The following is an 18,305-nucleotide window of genomic DNA, read 5'->3' as shown; positions in this document are numbered from 1 at the left end:
TTCAGAATAGACTGAAAATGAGTGTAAATTATGGTTTTTGAGGTTAATAATACTTTGGGATCAAAATGACCCCCAAATTCTATGATTTAAGCTGTTTTTTAGTGTTTTTGGAAAAAAACACCCGAATCCAAAACACACCCGAATCCGACAAAAATAATTCGGTGAGGTTTTGCCAAAACGCGTTCGAACCCAAAACACGGCCGCGGAACCGAACCCAAAACCAAAACACAAAACCCGAAAAATTTCAGGCGCTCATCTCTACTAATTACTTGACATTCAAGCCGAAATCCATCCTCCATAGGTTCACAATGTGTTTAAAGATGTCTGTCCTTCTTAATCAATTAGTTTTGCTGTATCGTGTGATTTGTTCTTTTATGAAACTACTGCTTTTATAGTTCATTTCCCAGTGAAATTAAAACTCTGTTTCATAATTACCATATACTTGACATCAGTGTTTGGAGAATGTCAGTAGGTATGATATGGTAACTGCTGGTTAAATAAGGAAACACAGTATCCACAGAATATAATCTACCACTGAGCTACATCACATTTAATAGAATGATCAATTATTTTTCATAATTGGTGTTTATTCTTATCCATTACTGTAGAGTGCATTCATGCATTTGTTGGTCTTGGGCTCTTCTGAAGAGGTTACATACAGATAAGTAAGAATCTAGATTTTGCAAAACATGGAGATGCCGGGGATTGAACCGGGGGTCGCATACATGCAAAGCATGCGCTCTACCACTGAGCTACATCCCCTTTGAGTTGGTGTGTTTTGATACCGAGCGATTGCTGTTCTGCATAGTACTCAAGTTCTACTACTTCCACTGTTCTAAGGTTAAACTCAGAGCACGGAGCAAAGATAACAATTATACCTTGCTGTATAGATTTCAAGGATACTGTAGGTACCATATGATAACTTTTATTTCAATGAGGAAACACAGATTCTGGGGAATATAATCTACCACTGAGCAACATCACATTTTATAGACTGATCAATCATTTTTCATAGTTTGATTGAAACTTTTCTAATTTCTCTAGAGCAGTGGTTCTCAAACTCGGTCCTCAGGACCCCACACAGTGCATGTTTTGCACGTAACCCAGCAGGTGCACAGGTGTATTATTTACTCACTGACACATTTTAAAAGGTCCACAGGTGGAGCTAATTATTTCACTTGTGATTCTGTGAGGAGACCTGAAAAACATGCACTGTGTGGGGTCCTGAGGACCGAGTTTGAGAACCTGTGCTCTAGAGTATTTTAATGCATAGGTTCTCAAACTCAGTCCTCAGGACCCCACACAGTGCATGTTTTGCAGGTAACCCAGCAGGTGCACAGGTGCATTAATTACTTACTGACACATTTTAAAAGGTCCACAGGTGAAACTAATTATTTCACTTGTGATTCTGTGAGACCTGAAAAACATGCACCGTGTGGGGTCCTGAGGACCGAGTTTGAGAACCTGTGCTTTAATGCATTTGTTGATCTGGAGAGGTTACATAGAGTTAAGAAAGAATCTACATTTTGCGAAACATGGGGATGCCGGGGATAGAACCCAGGGCCTCATACATGCAAAGCATGCGCTCTACCACTGAGCTACATCCCCTGTGAAAAAGTGTGGTACTCATTCGATTGCAGCTTTGCATTGTACTCAAGTTCTACTTTTTTCTAGTGTTCTAAGGGTCATCTCAGAGTATAAAGCAATAAAAACCATTACACTTTGCCAGAGTTCAAGGACACCATAGTTTCCACAGCTGATGAGGATGCAAGTAGATGATCATTCCACACTTTAATTTGCTGTTAGACTTCTTCACCGGAGTCTGGGTTATCATCAGAATCCCCTACCTTATGTAATGAATGGCATGGATATTGATCAAGTATTGCCAAGTAGAGGACAGTCTTACATTCTGTTTTATCAGCAGTGTCAGAACTTGGAAGAAGGGCACATAGGATACAGGCTATGACTGCCTCCTGGGCATTTCTGACTAAGGCTTCACCAGGTATTTTGTACAGAGTTGATATGTGTTTATATTTTCATGCATTGATTGATCACTAATTACTTGACATTCAAGCCCAAATCCATCCTCCATAGGTTCACAATGTGTTTAAAGATGTCTGTCCTTCTTAATCAATTAGTTTTGCTGTATCATGTGATTTGTTCTTTTATGAAACTACTGCTTTTATAGTTCATTTCCCAGTGAAATTAAAACTCTGTTTCATAATTACCATATACTTGACATCAGTGTTTGGAGAATGTCAGTAGGTATGATATGGTAACTGCTGGTTAAATAAGGAAACACAGTATCCACAGAATATAAACTACCACTGAGCTACATCACATTTAATAGAATAATCAATTATTTTTCATAATTGGTGTTTATTCTTATCCATTACTGTAGAGTGCATTCATGCATTTGTTGGTCTTGGGCTCTTCTGAAGAGGTTACATACAGATAAGTAAGAATCTATTTTTTGCAAAACATGGAGATGCCGGGGATTGAACCCGGTGCCTAATACATGCAAAGCATTCGCTCTACCACTGAGCTACATCCCCTTTGAGTTGGTGTGCTTTGATACTGAGCGATTGCCGTCCTGCATAGTACTCAAGTTCTACTACTTCCACTGTTCTAAGGTTAAACTCAGAGCACGGAGCAAAGATAACAATTATACCTTGCTGTATAGATTTCAAGGATACTGTAGGTATCATATGATAACTTTTATTTCAATGAGGAAACACAGATTCTGGGGAATATAATCTACCACTGAGCAACATCACATTTTATAGACTGGTCAATAATTTTTCATAGTTTGATTGAAACTTTTCCAATTTCTCTAGAGTATTTTAATGCATTTGTTGATCTGGAGAGGTTACATAGAGTTAAGAAAGAATCTACATTTTGCAAAACATGGAGATGCCGGGGATTGAAGCTGGGGCCTCATACATGCGAAGCATGCGCTCTACCACTGAGCTACATCCCCTGTGAAATGTGTGGTACTCATTCGATTGCAGCTTTGCATTGTACTCAAGTTCTACTATTTTCTAGTGTTCTAAGGGTCATCTCAGAGTATAAAGCAATAAAAACCATTACACTTTGCCAGAGTTCAAGGACACTATAGTTTCCACAGCTGATGAGGATGCAAGTAGATGATCATTCCACACTTTAAATTGCTGTTAGACTTCTTCACCGGAGTCTGGGTTATCATCAGAATCCCCTACCTTATGTAATGAATGGCATGGATATTGATCAAGTATTGCCAAGTAGAGGACAGTCTTACATTCTGTTTTATCAGCAGTGTCAGAACTTGGAAGAAGGGCACATAGGATACAGGCTATGACTGCCTCCTGGGCATTGCTGACTAAGGCTTCATCAGGAATTTATACAGAGTTGATATGTGTTTATCTTTTCATGCATTGATTGATCACTAATTACTTGACATTCAAGCCCAAATCCATCCTCCATAGGTTCACAATGTGTTTAAAGATGTCTGTCCTTCTTAATCAATTAGTTTTGCTGTATCGTGTGATTTGTTCTTTTATGAAACTACTGCTTTTATAGTTCATTTCCCAGTGAAATGAAAACTCTGTTTCATAATTACCATATACTTGACATCAGTGTTTGGAGAATGTCAGTAGGTATGATATGGTAACTGCTGGTTAAATAAGGAAACACAGTATCCACAGAATATAATCTACCACTGAGCTACATCACATTTAATAGAATGATCAATTATTTTTCATAATTGGTGTTAATTCTTGCCCATTACTGTAGAGTGCATTCATGCATTTGGTGGTCTTGGGCTCTTCTGAAGAGGTTACATACAGATAAGTAAGAATCTAGATTTTGCAAAACATGGAGATGCCGGGGATTGAACCCGGGGACTCATACATGCAAAGCATGCGCTCTACCACTGAGCTACATCCCCTTTGAGTTGGTGTGTTATGATACCGAGCGATTGCTGTTCTGCATAGTACTCAAGTTCTACTACTTCCACTGTTCTAAGGTTAAACTCAGAGCACGGAGCAAAGATAACAATTATACCTTGCTGTATAGATTTCAAGGATACTGTAGGTACCATATGATAACTTTTATTTCAATGAGGAAACACAGATTCTGGGGAATATAATCTACCACTGAGCAACATCACATTTTATAGACTGGTCAATAATTTTTCATATTTTGATTGAAACTTTTCCAATTTCTCTAGAGTATTTTAATGCATTTGTTGATCTGGAGAGGTTACATAGAGTTAAGAAAGAATCTACATTTTGCAAAACATGGAGATGCCGGGGATTGAACCCGGGGCCTCATACATGCGAAGCATGCGCTCTACCACTGAGCTATATCCCCTGTGAAAAAGTGCAGTACTCATTCGATTGCAGCTTTGCATTGTACTCAAGTTCTACTATTTTCTAGTGTTCTAAGGGTCATCTCAGAGTATAAAGCAATAAAAACCATTACACTTTGCCAGAGTTAAAGGACACCATAGTTTCCACAGCTGATCAGGATGCAAGTAGATGATCATTCCATACTTTAAATTGCTGTTAGACTTCTTCACCGGAGTCTGGGTTATCATCAGAATCCCCTACCTTATGTAATGAATGGCATGGATATTGATCAAGTATTGCCAAGTAGAGGACAGTCTTACATTCTGTTTTATCAGCAGTGTCAGAACTTGGAAGAAGGGCACATAGGATGCAGGCTATGACTGCCTCCTGGGCATTGCTGACTAAGGCTTCACCAGGTATTTATACAGAGTTGATATGTGTTTATCTTTTCATGCATTGATTGATCACTAATTACTTGACATTCAAGCCCAAATCCATCCTCCATAGGTTCACAATGTGTTTAAAGATGTCTGTCCTTCTTAATCAATTAGTTTTGCTGTATCGTGTGATTTGTTCTTTTATGAAACTACTGCTTTTATAGTTCATTTCCCAGTGAAATTAAAACTCTGTTTCATAATTACCATATACTTGACATCAGTGTTTGGAGAATGTCAGTAGGTATGATATGGTAACTGCTGGTTAAATAAGGAAACACAGTATCCACAGAATATAATCTACCACTGAGCTACATCACATTTAATAGAATGATCAATTATTTTTCATAATTGGTATTAATTCTTGCCCAATACTGTAGAGTGCATTCATGCATTTGTTGGTCTTGGGCTCTTCTGAAGAGGTTACATACAGATAAGTAAGAATCTATATTTTTCAAAACATGGAGATGCTGGGGATTGAACCCAGGGCCTCATACATGCTAAGCATGCGCTCTACCACTGAGCTACATCCCCTTTGAGTTGGTGTGTATTGATACCGAGCAATTGCTGTTCTGCATAGTACTCAAGTTCTACTACTTCCACTGTTCTAAGGTTAAACTCAGAGCACGGAGCAAAGATAACAATTATAACTTGCTGTATAGATTTCAAGGATACTGTAGGTATCATATGATAACTTTTATTTCAATGAGAAAACACAGATTCTGGGGAATGTAATCTACCACTGAGCAACATCACATTTTATAGACTGGTCAATAATTTTTCATAGTTTGATTGAAACTTTTCCAATTTCTATAGAGTATTTTAATACATTTGTTGATCTGGAGAGGTTACATAGAGTTAAGAAAGAATCTACATTTTGCAAAACATGGAGATGCCGGGGATTGAACCCGGGGCCTCATACATGCGAAGCATGCGCTCTACCACTGAGCTACACCCCCTGTGAAAAAGTGTGGTACTCATTCGATTGCAGCTTTGCATTGTACTCAAGTTCTACTATTTTCTAGTGTTCTAAGGGTCATCTCAGAGTATAAAGCAATAAAAACCATTACACTTTGCCAGAGTTCAAGGACACCATAGTTTCCACAGCTGATCAGGATGCAGGTAGATGATCATTCCACACTTTAAATTGCTGTTAGACTTCTTCACCGGAGTCTGGGTTATCATCAGAATCCCCTACCTTATGTAATGAATGGCATGGATATTGATCAAGTATTGCCAAGTAGAGGACAGTCTTACATTCTGTTTTATCAGCAGTGTCAGAACTTGGAAGAAGGGCACATAGGATACAGGCTATGACTGCCTCCTGGGCATTGATGACTAAGGCTTCATCAGGAATTTATACAGAGTTGATATGTGTTTATCTTTTCATGCATTGATTGATCACTAATTACTTGACATTCAAGCCCAAATCCATCCTCCATAGGTTCACAATGTGTTTAAAGATGTCTGTCCTTCTTAATCAATTAGTTTTGCTGTATCGTGTGATTTGTTCTTTTATGAAACTACTGCTTTTATAGTTCATTTCCCAGTGAAATGAAAACTCTGTTTCATAATTACCATATACTTGACATCAGTGTTTGGAGAATGTCAGTAGGTATGATATGGTAACTGCTGGTTAAATAAGGAAACACAGTATCCACAGAATATAATCTACCACTGAGCTACATCACATTTAATAGAATGATCAATTATTTTTCATAATTGGTGTTAATTCTTGCCCATTACTGTAGAGTGCATTCATGCATTTGGTGGTCTTGGGCTCTTCTGAAGAGGTTACATACAGATAAGTAAGAATCTAGATTTTGCAAAACATGGAGATGCCGGGGATTGAACCCGGGGACTCATACATGCAAAGCATGCGCTCTACCACTGAGCTACATCCCCTTTGAGTTGGTGTGTTATGATACCGAGCGATTGCTGTTCTGCATAGTACTCAAGTTCTACTACTTCCACTGTTCTAAGGTTAAACTCAGAGCACGGAGCAAAGATAACAATTATACCTTGCTGTATAGATTTCAAGGATACTGTAGGTACCATATGATAACTTTTATTTCAATGAGGAAACACAGATTCTGGGGAATATAATCTACCACTGAGCAACATCACATTTTATAGACTGGTCAATAATTTTTCATATTTTGATTGAAACTTTTCCAATTTCTCTAGAGTATTTTAATGCATTTGTTGATCTGGAGAGGTTACATAGAGTTAAGAAAGAATCTACATTTTGCAAAACATGGAGATGCCGGGGATTGAACACGGGGCCTCATACATGCGAAGCATGCGCTCTACCACTGAGCTATATCCCCTGTGAAAAAGTGCAGTACTCATTCGATTGCAGCTTTGCATTGTACTCAAGTTCTACTATTTTCTAGTGTTCTAAGGGTCATCTCAGAGTATAAAGCAATAAAAACCATTACACTTTGCCAGAGTTAAAGGACACCATAGTTTCCACAGCTGATCAGGATGCAAGTAGATGATCATTCCATACTTTAAATTGCTGTTAGACTTCTTCACCGGAGTCTGGGTTATCATCAGAATCCCCTACCTTATGTAATGAATGGCATGGATATTGATCAAGTATTGCCAAGTAGAGGACAGTCTTACATTCTGTTTTATCAGCAGTGTCAGAACTTGGAAGAAGGGCACATAGGATGCAGGCTATGACTGCCTCCTGGGCATTGCTGACTAAGGCTTCACCAGGTATTTATACAGAGTTGATATGTGTTTATCTTTTCATGCATTGATTGATCACTAATTACTTGACATTCAAGCCCAAATCCATCCTCCATAGGTTCACAATGTGTTTAAAGATGTCTGTCCTTCTTAATCAATTAGTTTTGCTGTATCGTGTGATTTGTTCTTTTATGAAACTACTGCTTTTATAGTTCATTTCCCAGTGAAATTAAAACTCTGTTTCATAATTACCATATACTTGACATCAGTGTTTGGAGAATGTCAGTAGGTATGATATGGTAACTGCTGGTTAAATAAGGAAACACAGTATCCACAGAATATAATCTACCACTGAGCTACATCACATTTAATAGAATGATCAATTATTTTTCATAATTGGTATTAATTCTTGCCCAATACTGTAGAGTGCATTCATGCATTTGTTGGTCTTGGGCTCTTCTGAAGAGGTTACATACAGATAAGTAAGAATCTATATTTTTCAAAACATGGAGATGCTGGGGATTGAACCCAGGGCCTCATACATGCTAAGCATGCGCTCTACCACTGAGCTACATCCCCTTTGAGTTGGTGTGTATTGATACCGAGCAATTGCTGTTCTGCATAGTACTCAAGTTCTACTACTTCCACTGTTCTAAGGTTAAACTCAGAGCACGGAGCAAAGATAACAATTATAACTTGCTGTATAGATTTCAAGGATACTGTAGGTATCATATGATAACTTTTATTTCAATGAGAAAACACAGATTCTGGGGAATGTAATCTACCACTGAGCAACATCACATTTTATAGACTGGTCAATAATTTTTCATAGTTTGATTGAAACTTTTCCAATTTCTATAGAGTATTTTAATACATTTGTTGATCTGGAGAGGTTACATAGAGTTAAGAAAGAATCTACATTTTGCAAAACATGGAGATGCCGGGGATTGAACCCGGGGCCTCATACATGCGAAGCATGCGCTCTACCACTGAGCTACACCCCCTGTGAAAAAGTGTGGTACTCATTCGATTGCAGCTTTGCATTGTACTCAAGTTCTACTATTTTCTAGTGTTCTAAGGGTCATCTCAGAGTATAAAGCAATAAAAACCATTACACTTTGCCAGAGTTCAAGGACACCATAGTTTCCACAGCTGATCAGGATGCAGGTAGATGATCATTCCACACTTTAAATTGCTGTTAGACTTCTTCACCGGAGTCTGGGTTATCATCAGAATCCCCTACCTTATGTAATGAATGGCATGGATATTGATCAAGTATTGCCAAGTAGAGGACAGTCTTACATTCTGTTTTATCAGCAGTGTCAGAACTTGGAAGAAGGGCACATAGGATACAGGCTATGACTGCCTCCTGGGCATTGATGACTAAGGCTTCATCAGGAATTTATACAGAGTTGATATGTGTTTATCTTTTCATGCATTGATTGATCACTAATTACTTGACATTCAAGCCCAAATCCATCCTCCATAGGTTCACAATGTGTTTAAAGATGTCTGTCCTTCTTAATCAATTAGTTTTGCTGTATCGTGTGATTTGTTCTTTTATGAAACTACTGCTTTTATAGTTCATTTCCCAGTGAAATGAAAACTCTGTTTCATAATTACCATATACTTGACATCAGTGTTTGGAGAATGTCAGTAGGTATGATATGGTAACTGCTGGTTAAATAAGGAAACACAGTATCCACAGAATATAATCTACCACTGAGCTACATCACATTTAATAGAATGATCAATTATTTTTCATAATTGGTGTTAATTCTTGCCCATTACTGTAGAGTGCATTCATGCATTTGGTGGTCTTGGGCTCTTCTGAAGAGGTTACATACAGATAAGTAAGAATCTAGATTTTGCAAAACATGGAGATGCCGGGGATTGAACCCGGGGACTCATACATGCAAAGCATGCGCTCTACCACTGAGCTACATCCCCTTTGAGTTGGTGTGTTATGATACCGAGCGATTGCTGTTCTGCATAGTACTCAAGTTCTACTACTTCCACTGTTCTAAGGTTAAACTCAGAGCACGGAGCAAAGATAACAATTATACCTTGCTGTATAGATTTCAAGGATACTGTAGGTACCATATGATAACTTTTATTTCAATGAGGAAACACAGATTCTGGGGAATATAATCTACCACTGAGCAACATCACATTTTATAGACTGGTCAATAATTTTTCATATTTTGATTGAAACTTTTCCAATTTCTCTAGAGTATTTTAATGCATTTGTTGATCTGGAGAGGTTACATAGAGTTAAGAAAGAATCTACATTTTGCAAAACATGGAGATGCCGGGGATTGAACACGGGGCCTCATACATGCGAAGCATGCGCTCTACCACTGAGCTATATCCCCTGTGAAATAGTGCAGTACTCATTCGATTGCAGCTTTGCATTGTACTCAAGTTCTACTATTTTCTAGTTTTCTAAGGGTCATCTCAGAGTATAAAGCAATAAAAACCATTACACTTTGCCAGAGTTAAAGGACACCATAGTTTCCACAGCTGATCAGGATGCAAGTAGATGATCATTCCATACTTTAAATTGCTGTTAGACTTCTTCACCGGAGTCTGGGTTATCATCAGAATCCCCTACCTTATGTAATGAATGGCATGGATATTGATCAAGTATTGCCAAGTAGAGGACAGTCTTACATTCTGTTTTATCAGCAGTGTCAGAACTTGGAAGAAGGGCACATAGGATGCAGGCTATGACTGCCTCCTGGGCATTGCTGACTAAGGCTTCACCAGGTATTTATACAGAGTTGATATGTGTTTATCTTTTCATGCATTGATTGATCACTAATTACTTGACATTCAAGCCCAAATCCATCCTCCATAGGTTCACAATGTGTTTAAAGATGTCTGTCCTTCTTAATCAATTAGTTTTGCTGTATCGTGTGATTTGTTCTTTTATGAAACTACTGCTTTTATAGTTCATTTCCCAGTGAAATTAAAACTCTGTTTCATAATTACCATATACTTGACATCAGTGTTTGGAGAATGTCAGTAGGTATGATATGGTAACTGCTGGTTAAATAAGGAAACACAGTATCCACAGAATATAATCTACCACTGAGCTACATCACATTTAATAGAATGATCAATTATTTTTCATAATTGGTATTAATTCTTGCCCAATACTGTAGAGTGCATTCATGCATTTGTTGGTCTTGGGCTCTTCTGAAGAGGTTACATACAGATAAGTAAGAATCTATATTTTTCAAAACATGGAGATGCTGGGGATTGAACCCAGGGCCTCATACATGCTAAGCATGCGCTCTACCACTGAGCTACATCCCCTTTGAGTTGGTGTGTATTGATACCGAGCAATTGCTGTTCTGCATAGTACTCAAGTTCTACTACTTCCACTGTTCTAAGGTTAAACTCAGAGCACGGAGCAAAGATAACAATTATAACTTGCTGTATAGATTTCAAGGATACTGTAGGTATCATATGATAACTTTTATTTCAATGAGAAAACACAGATTCTGGGGAATGTAATCTACCACTGAGCAACATCACATTTTATAGACTGGTCAATAATTTTTCATAGTTTGATTGAAACTTTTCCAATTTCTATAGAGTATTTTAATACATTTGTTGATCTGGAGAGGTTACATAGAGTTAAGAAAGAATCTACATTTTGCAAAACATGGAGATGCCGGGGATTGAACCCGGGGCCTCATACATGCGAAGCATGCGCTCTACCACTGAGCTACACCCCCTGTGAAAAAGTGTGGTACTCATTCGATTGCAGCTTTGCATTGTACTCAAGTTCTACTATTTTCTAGTGTTCTAAGGGTCATCTCAGAGTATAAAGCAATAAAAACCATTACACTTTGCCAGAGTTCAAGGACACCATAGTTTCCACAGCTGATCAGGATGCAGGTAGATGATCATTCCACACTTTAAATTGCTGTTAGACTTCTTCACCGGAGTCTGGGTTATCATCAGAATCCCCTACCTTATGTAATGAATGGCATGGATATTGATCAAGTATTGCCAAGTAGAGGACAGTCTTACATTCTGTTTTATCAGCAGTGTCAGAACTTGGAAGAAGGGCACATAGGATGCAGGCTATAACTGCCTCCTGGGCATTGCTGACTAAGGCTTCACCAGGTATTTTGTACAGAGTTGATATGTGTTTATCTTTTCATGCATTGATTGATCACTAATTACTTGACATTCAAGCCCAAATCCATCCTCCATAGGTTCACAATGTGTTTAAAGATGTCTGTCCTTCTTAATCAATTAGTTTTGCTGTATCGTGTGATTTGTTCTTTTATGAAACTACTGCTTTTATAGTTCATTTCCCAGTGAAATTAAAACTCTGTTTCATAATTACCATATACTTGACATCAGTGTTTGGAGAATGTCAGTAGGTATGATATGGTAACTGCTGGTTAAATAAGGAAACACAGTATCCACAGAATATAATCTACCACTGAGCTACATCACATTTAATAGAATGATCAATTATTTTTCATAATTGGTGTTTATTCTTATCCATTACTGTAGAGTGCATTCATGCATTTGTTGGTCTTGGGCTCTTCTGAAGAGGTTACATACAGATAAGTAAGAATCTGGATTTTGCAAAACATGGAGATGCCGAGGATTGAACCGGGGGACTCATACATGCAAAGCATGCGCTCTACCACTGAGCTACATCCCCTTTGAGTTGGTGTGTTTTGATACCGAGCGATTGCTGTTCTGCATAGTACTCAAGTTCTACTACTTCCACTGTTCTAAGGTTAAACTCAGAGCACGGAGCAAAGATAACAATTATACATTGCTGTATAGATTTCAAGGATACTGTAGGTACCATATGATAACTTTTATTTCAATGAGGAAACACAGATTCTGGGGAATATAATCTACCACTGAGCAACATCACATTTTATAGACTGGTCAATAATTTTTCATAGTTTGATTGAAACTTTTCCAATTTCTCTAGAGTATTTTAATGCATTTGTTGATCTGGAGAGGTTACATAGAGTTAAGAAAGAATCTACATTTTTCAAAACATGGAGATGCCGGGGATTGAAGCTGGGGCCTCATACATGCGAAGCATGCGCTCTACCACTGAGCTACATCCCCTGTGAAATGTGTGGTACTCATTCGATTGCAGCTTTGCATTGTACTCAAGTTCTACTATTTTCTAGTGTTCTAAGGGTCATCTCAGAGTATAAAGCAATAAAAACCATTACACTTTGCCAGAGTTCAAGGACACTATAGTTTCCACAGCTGATGAGGATGCAAGTAGATGATCATTCCACACTTTAAATTGCTGTTAGACTTCTTCACCGGAGTCTGGGTTATCATCAGAATCCCCTACCTTATGTAATGAATGGCATGGATATTGATCAAGTATTGCCAAGTAGAGGACAGTCTTACATTCTGTTTTATCAGCAGTGTCAGAACTTGGAAGAAGGGCACATAGGATACAGGCTATGACTGCCTCCTGGGCATTGCTGACTAAGGCTTCACCAGGTATTTTGTACAGAGTTGATATGTGTTTATCTTTTCATGCATTGATTGATCACTAATTACTTGACATTCAAGCCCAAATCCATCCTCCATAGGTTCACAATGTGTTTAAAGATGTCTGTCCTTCTTAATCAATTAGTTTTGCTGTATCGTGTGATTTGTTCTTTTATGAAACTACTGCTTTTATAGTTCATTTCCCAGTGAAATTAAAACTCTGTTTCATAATTACCATATACTTGACATCAGTGTTTGGAGAATGTCAGTAGGTATGATATGGTAACTGCTGGTTAAATAAGGAAACACAGTATCCACAGAATATAATCTACCACTGAGCTACATCACATTTAATAGAATGATCAATTATTTTTCATAATTGGTATTAATTCTTGCCCAATACTGTAGAGTGCATTCATTGGTCTTGGGCTCTTCTGAAGAGGTTACATACAGATAAGTAAGAATCTATATTTTGCAAAACATGGAGATGCTGGGGATTGAACCCGGGGCCTTATACATGCAAAGCATGCGCTCTACCACTGAGCTACATCCCCTTTGAGTTGGTGTGTATTGATACCGAGCAATTGCTGTTCTGCATAGTACTCAAGTTCTACTACTTCCACTGTTCTAAGGATGAGCACGGAGCAAAGATAACAATTATACCTTGCTGTATAGATTTCAAGGATACTGTAGGTATCATATGATAACTTTTATTTCAATGAGAAAACACAGATTCTGGGGAATATAATCTACCACTGAGCAACATCACATTTTATAGACTGGTCAATAATTTTTCATAGTTTGATTGAAACTTTTCCAATTTCTCTAGAGTATTTTAATGCATTTGTTGATCTGGAGAGGTTACATAGAGTTAAGAAAGAATCTACATTTTGCAAAACATGGAGATGCCGGGGATTGAACCCGGGGCCTCATACATGCGAAGCATGCGCTCTACCACTGAGCTACATCCCCTGTGAAAAAGTGCGGTACTCATTCGATTGCAGCTTTGCATTGTACTCAAGTTCTACTATTTTCTAGTGTTCTAAGGGTCATCTCAGAGTATAAAGCAATAAAAACCATTACACTTTGCCAGAGTTCAAGGACACCATAGTTTCCATAGCTGATCAGGATGCAAGTAGATGATCATTCCACACTTTAAATTGCTGTTAGACTTCTTCACCGGAGTCTGGGTTATCATCAGAATCCCCTACCTTATGTAATGAATGGCATGGATATTGATCAAGTATTGCCAAGTAGAGGACAGTCTTACATTCTGTTTTATCAGCAGTGTCAGAACTTGGAAGAAGGGCACATAGGATACAGGCTATGACTGCCTCCTGGGCATTGCTGACTAAGGCTTCACCAGGAATTTATACAGAGTTGATATGTGTTTATCTTTTCATGCATTGATTGATCACTAATTACTTGACATTCAAGCCCAAATCCATCCTCCATAGGTTCACAATGTGTTTAAAGATGTCTGTCCTTCTTAATCAATTAGTTTTGCTGTATCGTGTGATTTGTTCTTTTATGAAACTACTGCTTTTATAGTTCATTTCCCAGTGAAATGAAAACTCTGTTTCATAATTACCATATACTTGACATCAGTGTTTGGAGAATGTCAGTAGGTATGATATGGTAACTGCTGGTTAAATAAGGAAACACAGTATCCACAGAATATAATCTACCACTGAGCTACATCACATTTAATAGAATGATCAATTATTTTTCATAATTGGTGTTAATTCTTGCCCATTACTGTAGAGTGCATTCATGCATTTGTTGGTCTTGGGCTCTTCTGAAGAGGTTACATACAGATAAGTAAGAATCTAGATTTTGCAAAACATGGAGATGCCGGGGATTGAACCCGGGGACTCATACATGCAAAGCATGCGCTCTACCACTGAGCTACATCCCCTTTGAGTTGGTGTGTTATGATACCGAGCGATTGCTGTTCTGCATAGTACTCAAGTTCTACTACTTCCACTGTTCTAAGGTTAAACTCAGAGCACGGAGCAAAGATAACAATTATACCTTGCTGTATAGATTTCAAGGATACTGTAGGTACCATATGATAACTTTTATTTCAATGAGGAAACACAGATTCTGGGGAATATAATCTACCACTGAGCAACATCACATTTTATAGACTGGTCAATAATTTTTCATAGTTTGATTGAAACTTTTCCAATTTCTCTAGAGTATTTTAATGCATTTGTTGATCTGGAGAGGTTACATAGAGTTAAGAAAGAATCTACATTTTGCAAAACATGGGGATGCCGGGGATTGAACCCAGGGCCTCATACATGCAAAGCATGCGCTCTACCACTGAGCTACAACCCCTGTGAAAAAGTGTGGTACTCATTCGATTGCAGCTTTGCATTGTACTCAAGTTCTACTATTTTCTAGTGTTCTAAGGGTCATCTCAGAGTATAAAGCAATAAAAACCATTACACTTTGCCAGAGTTCAAGGACACTATAGTTTCCACAGCTGATGAGGATGCAAGTAGATGATCATTCCGCACTTTAAATTGCTGTTAGACTTCTTCACCGGAGTCTGGGTTATCATCAGAATCCCCTACCTTATGTAATGAATGGCATGGATATTGATCAAGTATTGCCAAGTAGAGGACAGTCTTACATTCTGTTTTATCAGCAGTGTCAGAACTTGGAAGAAGGGCACATAGGATACAGGCTATGACTGCCTCCTGGGCATTGCTGACTAAGGCTTCACCAGGTATTTTGTACAGAGTTGATATGTGTTTATCTTTTCATGCATTGATTGATCACTAATTACTTGACATTCAAGCCCATCCATCCTCCATAGGTTCACAATGTGTTTAAAGATGTCTGTCCTTCTTAATCAATTAGTTTTGCTGTATCGTGTGATTTGTTCTTTTATGAAACTACTGCTTTTATAGTTCATTTCCCAGTGAAATTTAAACTCTGTTTCATAATTACCATATACTTGACATCAGTGTTTGGAGAATGTCAGTAGGTATGATATGGTAACTGCTGGTTAAATAAGGAAACACAGTATCCACAGAATATAATCTACCACTGAGCTACATCACATTTAATAGAATGATCAATTATTTTTCATAATTGGTATTAATTCTTGCCCAATACTGTAGAGTGCATTCATGCATTTGTTGGTCTTGGGCTCTTCTGAAGAGGTTACATACAGATAAGTAAGAATCTATATTTTGCAAAACATGGAGATGCTGGGGATTGAAGTGAACCCAGGGCCTCATACATGCTAAGCATGCGCTCTACCACTGAGCTACATCCCCTTTGAGTTGGTGTGTATTGATACCGAGCAATTGCTGTTCTGCATAGTACTCAAGTTCTACTACTTCCACTGTTCTAAGGTTAAACTCAGAGCACGGAGCAAAGATAACAATTATACCTTGCTGTATAGATTTCAAGGATACTGTAGGTATCATATGATAACTTTTATTTCAATGAGAAAACACAGATTCTGGGGAATGTAATCTACCACTGAGCAACATCACATTTTATAGACTGGTCAATAATTTTTCATAGTTTGATTGAAACTTTTCCAATTTCTATACAGTATTTTAATACATTTGTTGATCTGGAGAGGTTACATAGAGTTAAGAAAGAATCTACATTTTGCAAAACATGGAGATGCCGGGGATTGAACACGGGGCCTCATACATGCGAAGCATGCGCTCTACCACTGAGCTACATCCCCTGTGAAAAAGTGCGGTACTCATTCGATTGCAGCTTTGCATTGTACTCAAGTTCTACTATTTTCTAGTGTTCTAAGGGTCATCTCAGAGTATAAAGCAATAAAAACCATTACACTTTGCCAGAGTTAAAGGACACCATAGTTTCCACAGCTGATCAGGATGCAAGTAGATGATCATTCCATACTTTAAATTGCTGTTAGACTTCTTCACCGGAGTCTGGGTTATCATCAGAATCCCCTACCTTATGTAATGAATGGCATGGATATTGATCAAGTATTGCCAAGTAGAGGACAGTCTTACATTCTGTTTTATCAGCAGTGTCAGAACTTGGAAGAAGGGCACATAGGATGCAGGCTATGACTGCCTCCTGGGCATTGCTGACTAAGGCTTCACCAGGTATTTATACAGAGTTGATATGTGTTTATCTTTTCATGCATTGATTGATCACTAATTACTTGACATTCAAGCCCAAATCCATCCTCCATAGGTTCACAATGTGTTTAAAGATGTCTGTCCTTCTTAATCAATTAGTTTTGCTGTATCGTGTGATTTGTTCTTTTATGAAACTACTGCTTTTATAGTTCATTTCCCAGTGAAATTAAAACTCTGTTTCATAATTACCATATACTTGACATCAGTGTTTGGAGAATGTCAGTAGGTATGATATGGTAACTGCTGGTTAAATAAGGAAACACAGTATCCACAGAATATAATCTACCACTGAGCTACATCACATTTAATAGAATGATCAATTATTTTTCATAATTGGTATTAATTCTTGCCCAATACTGTAGAGTGCATTCATGCATTTGTTGGTCTTGGGCTCTTCTGAAGAGGTTACATACAGATAAGTAAGAATCTATATTTTTCAAAACATGGAGATGCTGGGGATTGAAGTGAACCCAGGGCCTCATACATGCTAAGCATGCGCTCTACCACTGAGCTACATCCCCTTTGAGTTGGTGTGTATTGATACCGAGCAATTGCTGTTCTGCATAGTACTCAAGTTCTACTACTTCCACTGTTCTAAGGTTAAACTCAGAGCACGGAGCAAAGATAACAATTATACCTTGCTGTATAGATTTCAAGGATACTGTAGGTATCATATGATAACTTTTATTTCAATGAGAAAACACAGATTCTGGGGAATGTAATCTACCACTGAGCAACATCACATTTTATAGACTGGTCAATAATTTTTCATAGTTTGATTGAAACTTTTCCAATTTCTATAGAGTATTTTAATACATTTGTTGATCTGGAGAGGTTACATAGAGTTAAGAAAGAATCTACATTTTGCAAAACATGGAGATGCCGGGGATTGAACACGGGGCCTCATACATGCGAAGCATGCGCTCTACCACTGAGCTACATCCCCTGTGAAAAAGTGCGGTACTCATTCGATTGCAGCTTTGCATTGTACTCAAGTTCTACTATTTTCTAGTGTTCTAAGGGTCATCTCAGAGTATAAAGCAATAACAACCATTACACTTTGCCAGAGTTCAAGGACACCATAGTTTCCACAGCTGATCAGGATGCAGGTAGATGATCATTCCACACTTTAAATTGCTGTTAGACTTCTTCACCGGAGTCTGGGTTATCATCAGAATCCCCTACCTTATGTAATG

The 18,305-nt window shown here is 38.0% G+C and overlaps 25 non-coding genes across 25 annotated transcripts; all 25 read right to left on the bottom strand.

The window, feature by feature from the left end:
* Positions 1–690: 690 nt before the first annotated feature.
* TRNAA-UGC (transfer RNA alanine (anticodon UGC)) lies at positions 691–762 on the bottom strand. The gene has a single exon. It is a non-coding gene; the product is annotated as a tRNA-Ala (tRNA).
* A 774-nt stretch (positions 763–1,536) lies between these two features.
* Positions 1,537–1,608, bottom strand: TRNAA-UGC (transfer RNA alanine (anticodon UGC)). The gene has a single exon. It is a non-coding gene; the product is annotated as a tRNA-Ala (tRNA).
* Positions 1,609–2,483: 875 nt separating this feature from the next.
* Positions 2,484–2,555, bottom strand: TRNAA-UGC (transfer RNA alanine (anticodon UGC)). Its single transcript has one exon. It is a non-coding gene; the product is annotated as a tRNA-Ala (tRNA).
* Positions 2,556–2,908: 353 nt separating this feature from the next.
* On the bottom strand, positions 2,909–2,980 carry TRNAA-CGC (transfer RNA alanine (anticodon CGC)). The gene has a single exon. It is a non-coding gene; the product is annotated as a tRNA-Ala (tRNA).
* Positions 2,981–3,853: 873 nt separating this feature from the next.
* Positions 3,854–3,925, bottom strand: TRNAA-UGC (transfer RNA alanine (anticodon UGC)). Its single transcript has one exon. It is a non-coding gene; the product is annotated as a tRNA-Ala (tRNA).
* A 353-nt stretch (positions 3,926–4,278) lies between these two features.
* On the bottom strand, positions 4,279–4,350 carry TRNAA-CGC (transfer RNA alanine (anticodon CGC)). Its single transcript has one exon. It is a non-coding gene; the product is annotated as a tRNA-Ala (tRNA).
* Positions 4,351–5,224: 874 nt separating this feature from the next.
* On the bottom strand, positions 5,225–5,296 carry TRNAA-AGC (transfer RNA alanine (anticodon AGC)). Its single transcript has one exon. It is a non-coding gene; the product is annotated as a tRNA-Ala (tRNA).
* A 353-nt stretch (positions 5,297–5,649) lies between these two features.
* TRNAA-CGC (transfer RNA alanine (anticodon CGC)) lies at positions 5,650–5,721 on the bottom strand. Its single transcript has one exon. It is a non-coding gene; the product is annotated as a tRNA-Ala (tRNA).
* An 874-nt stretch (positions 5,722–6,595) lies between these two features.
* TRNAA-UGC (transfer RNA alanine (anticodon UGC)) lies at positions 6,596–6,667 on the bottom strand. The gene has a single exon. It is a non-coding gene; the product is annotated as a tRNA-Ala (tRNA).
* Positions 6,668–7,020: 353 nt separating this feature from the next.
* TRNAA-CGC (transfer RNA alanine (anticodon CGC)) lies at positions 7,021–7,092 on the bottom strand. Its single transcript has one exon. It is a non-coding gene; the product is annotated as a tRNA-Ala (tRNA).
* An 874-nt stretch (positions 7,093–7,966) lies between these two features.
* On the bottom strand, positions 7,967–8,038 carry TRNAA-AGC (transfer RNA alanine (anticodon AGC)). The gene has a single exon. It is a non-coding gene; the product is annotated as a tRNA-Ala (tRNA).
* A 353-nt stretch (positions 8,039–8,391) lies between these two features.
* On the bottom strand, positions 8,392–8,463 carry TRNAA-CGC (transfer RNA alanine (anticodon CGC)). The gene has a single exon. It is a non-coding gene; the product is annotated as a tRNA-Ala (tRNA).
* Positions 8,464–9,337: 874 nt separating this feature from the next.
* TRNAA-UGC (transfer RNA alanine (anticodon UGC)) lies at positions 9,338–9,409 on the bottom strand. Its single transcript has one exon. It is a non-coding gene; the product is annotated as a tRNA-Ala (tRNA).
* Positions 9,410–9,762: 353 nt separating this feature from the next.
* Positions 9,763–9,834, bottom strand: TRNAA-CGC (transfer RNA alanine (anticodon CGC)). Its single transcript has one exon. It is a non-coding gene; the product is annotated as a tRNA-Ala (tRNA).
* An 874-nt stretch (positions 9,835–10,708) lies between these two features.
* Positions 10,709–10,780, bottom strand: TRNAA-AGC (transfer RNA alanine (anticodon AGC)). The gene has a single exon. It is a non-coding gene; the product is annotated as a tRNA-Ala (tRNA).
* Positions 10,781–11,133: 353 nt separating this feature from the next.
* On the bottom strand, positions 11,134–11,205 carry TRNAA-CGC (transfer RNA alanine (anticodon CGC)). Its single transcript has one exon. It is a non-coding gene; the product is annotated as a tRNA-Ala (tRNA).
* A 1,300-nt stretch (positions 11,206–12,505) lies between these two features.
* On the bottom strand, positions 12,506–12,577 carry TRNAA-CGC (transfer RNA alanine (anticodon CGC)). The gene has a single exon. It is a non-coding gene; the product is annotated as a tRNA-Ala (tRNA).
* An 866-nt stretch (positions 12,578–13,443) lies between these two features.
* TRNAA-UGC (transfer RNA alanine (anticodon UGC)) lies at positions 13,444–13,515 on the bottom strand. Its single transcript has one exon. It is a non-coding gene; the product is annotated as a tRNA-Ala (tRNA).
* A 346-nt stretch (positions 13,516–13,861) lies between these two features.
* TRNAA-CGC (transfer RNA alanine (anticodon CGC)) lies at positions 13,862–13,933 on the bottom strand. Its single transcript has one exon. It is a non-coding gene; the product is annotated as a tRNA-Ala (tRNA).
* An 874-nt stretch (positions 13,934–14,807) lies between these two features.
* TRNAA-UGC (transfer RNA alanine (anticodon UGC)) lies at positions 14,808–14,879 on the bottom strand. The gene has a single exon. It is a non-coding gene; the product is annotated as a tRNA-Ala (tRNA).
* Positions 14,880–15,232: 353 nt separating this feature from the next.
* On the bottom strand, positions 15,233–15,304 carry TRNAA-UGC (transfer RNA alanine (anticodon UGC)). The gene has a single exon. It is a non-coding gene; the product is annotated as a tRNA-Ala (tRNA).
* Positions 15,305–16,177: 873 nt separating this feature from the next.
* Positions 16,178–16,254, bottom strand: TRNAA-AGC (transfer RNA alanine (anticodon AGC)). The gene has a single exon. It is a non-coding gene; the product is annotated as a tRNA-Ala (tRNA).
* A 353-nt stretch (positions 16,255–16,607) lies between these two features.
* TRNAA-CGC (transfer RNA alanine (anticodon CGC)) lies at positions 16,608–16,679 on the bottom strand. Its single transcript has one exon. It is a non-coding gene; the product is annotated as a tRNA-Ala (tRNA).
* An 874-nt stretch (positions 16,680–17,553) lies between these two features.
* Positions 17,554–17,630, bottom strand: TRNAA-AGC (transfer RNA alanine (anticodon AGC)). Its single transcript has one exon. It is a non-coding gene; the product is annotated as a tRNA-Ala (tRNA).
* Positions 17,631–17,983: 353 nt separating this feature from the next.
* TRNAA-CGC (transfer RNA alanine (anticodon CGC)) lies at positions 17,984–18,055 on the bottom strand. Its single transcript has one exon. It is a non-coding gene; the product is annotated as a tRNA-Ala (tRNA).
* Positions 18,056–18,305: the final 250 nt, after the last annotated feature.

This window comes from Pseudophryne corroboree, chromosome 4 (genome assembly GCF_028390025.1).
Source record: "Pseudophryne corroboree isolate aPseCor3 chromosome 4, aPseCor3.hap2, whole genome shotgun sequence".
Taxonomy (NCBI): Eukaryota; Metazoa; Chordata; class Amphibia; order Anura; family Myobatrachidae; genus Pseudophryne; species Pseudophryne corroboree.
Note: the sequence above shows the minus strand (reverse complement) of the source record. Positions and strands in the feature narration are given on the sequence as shown.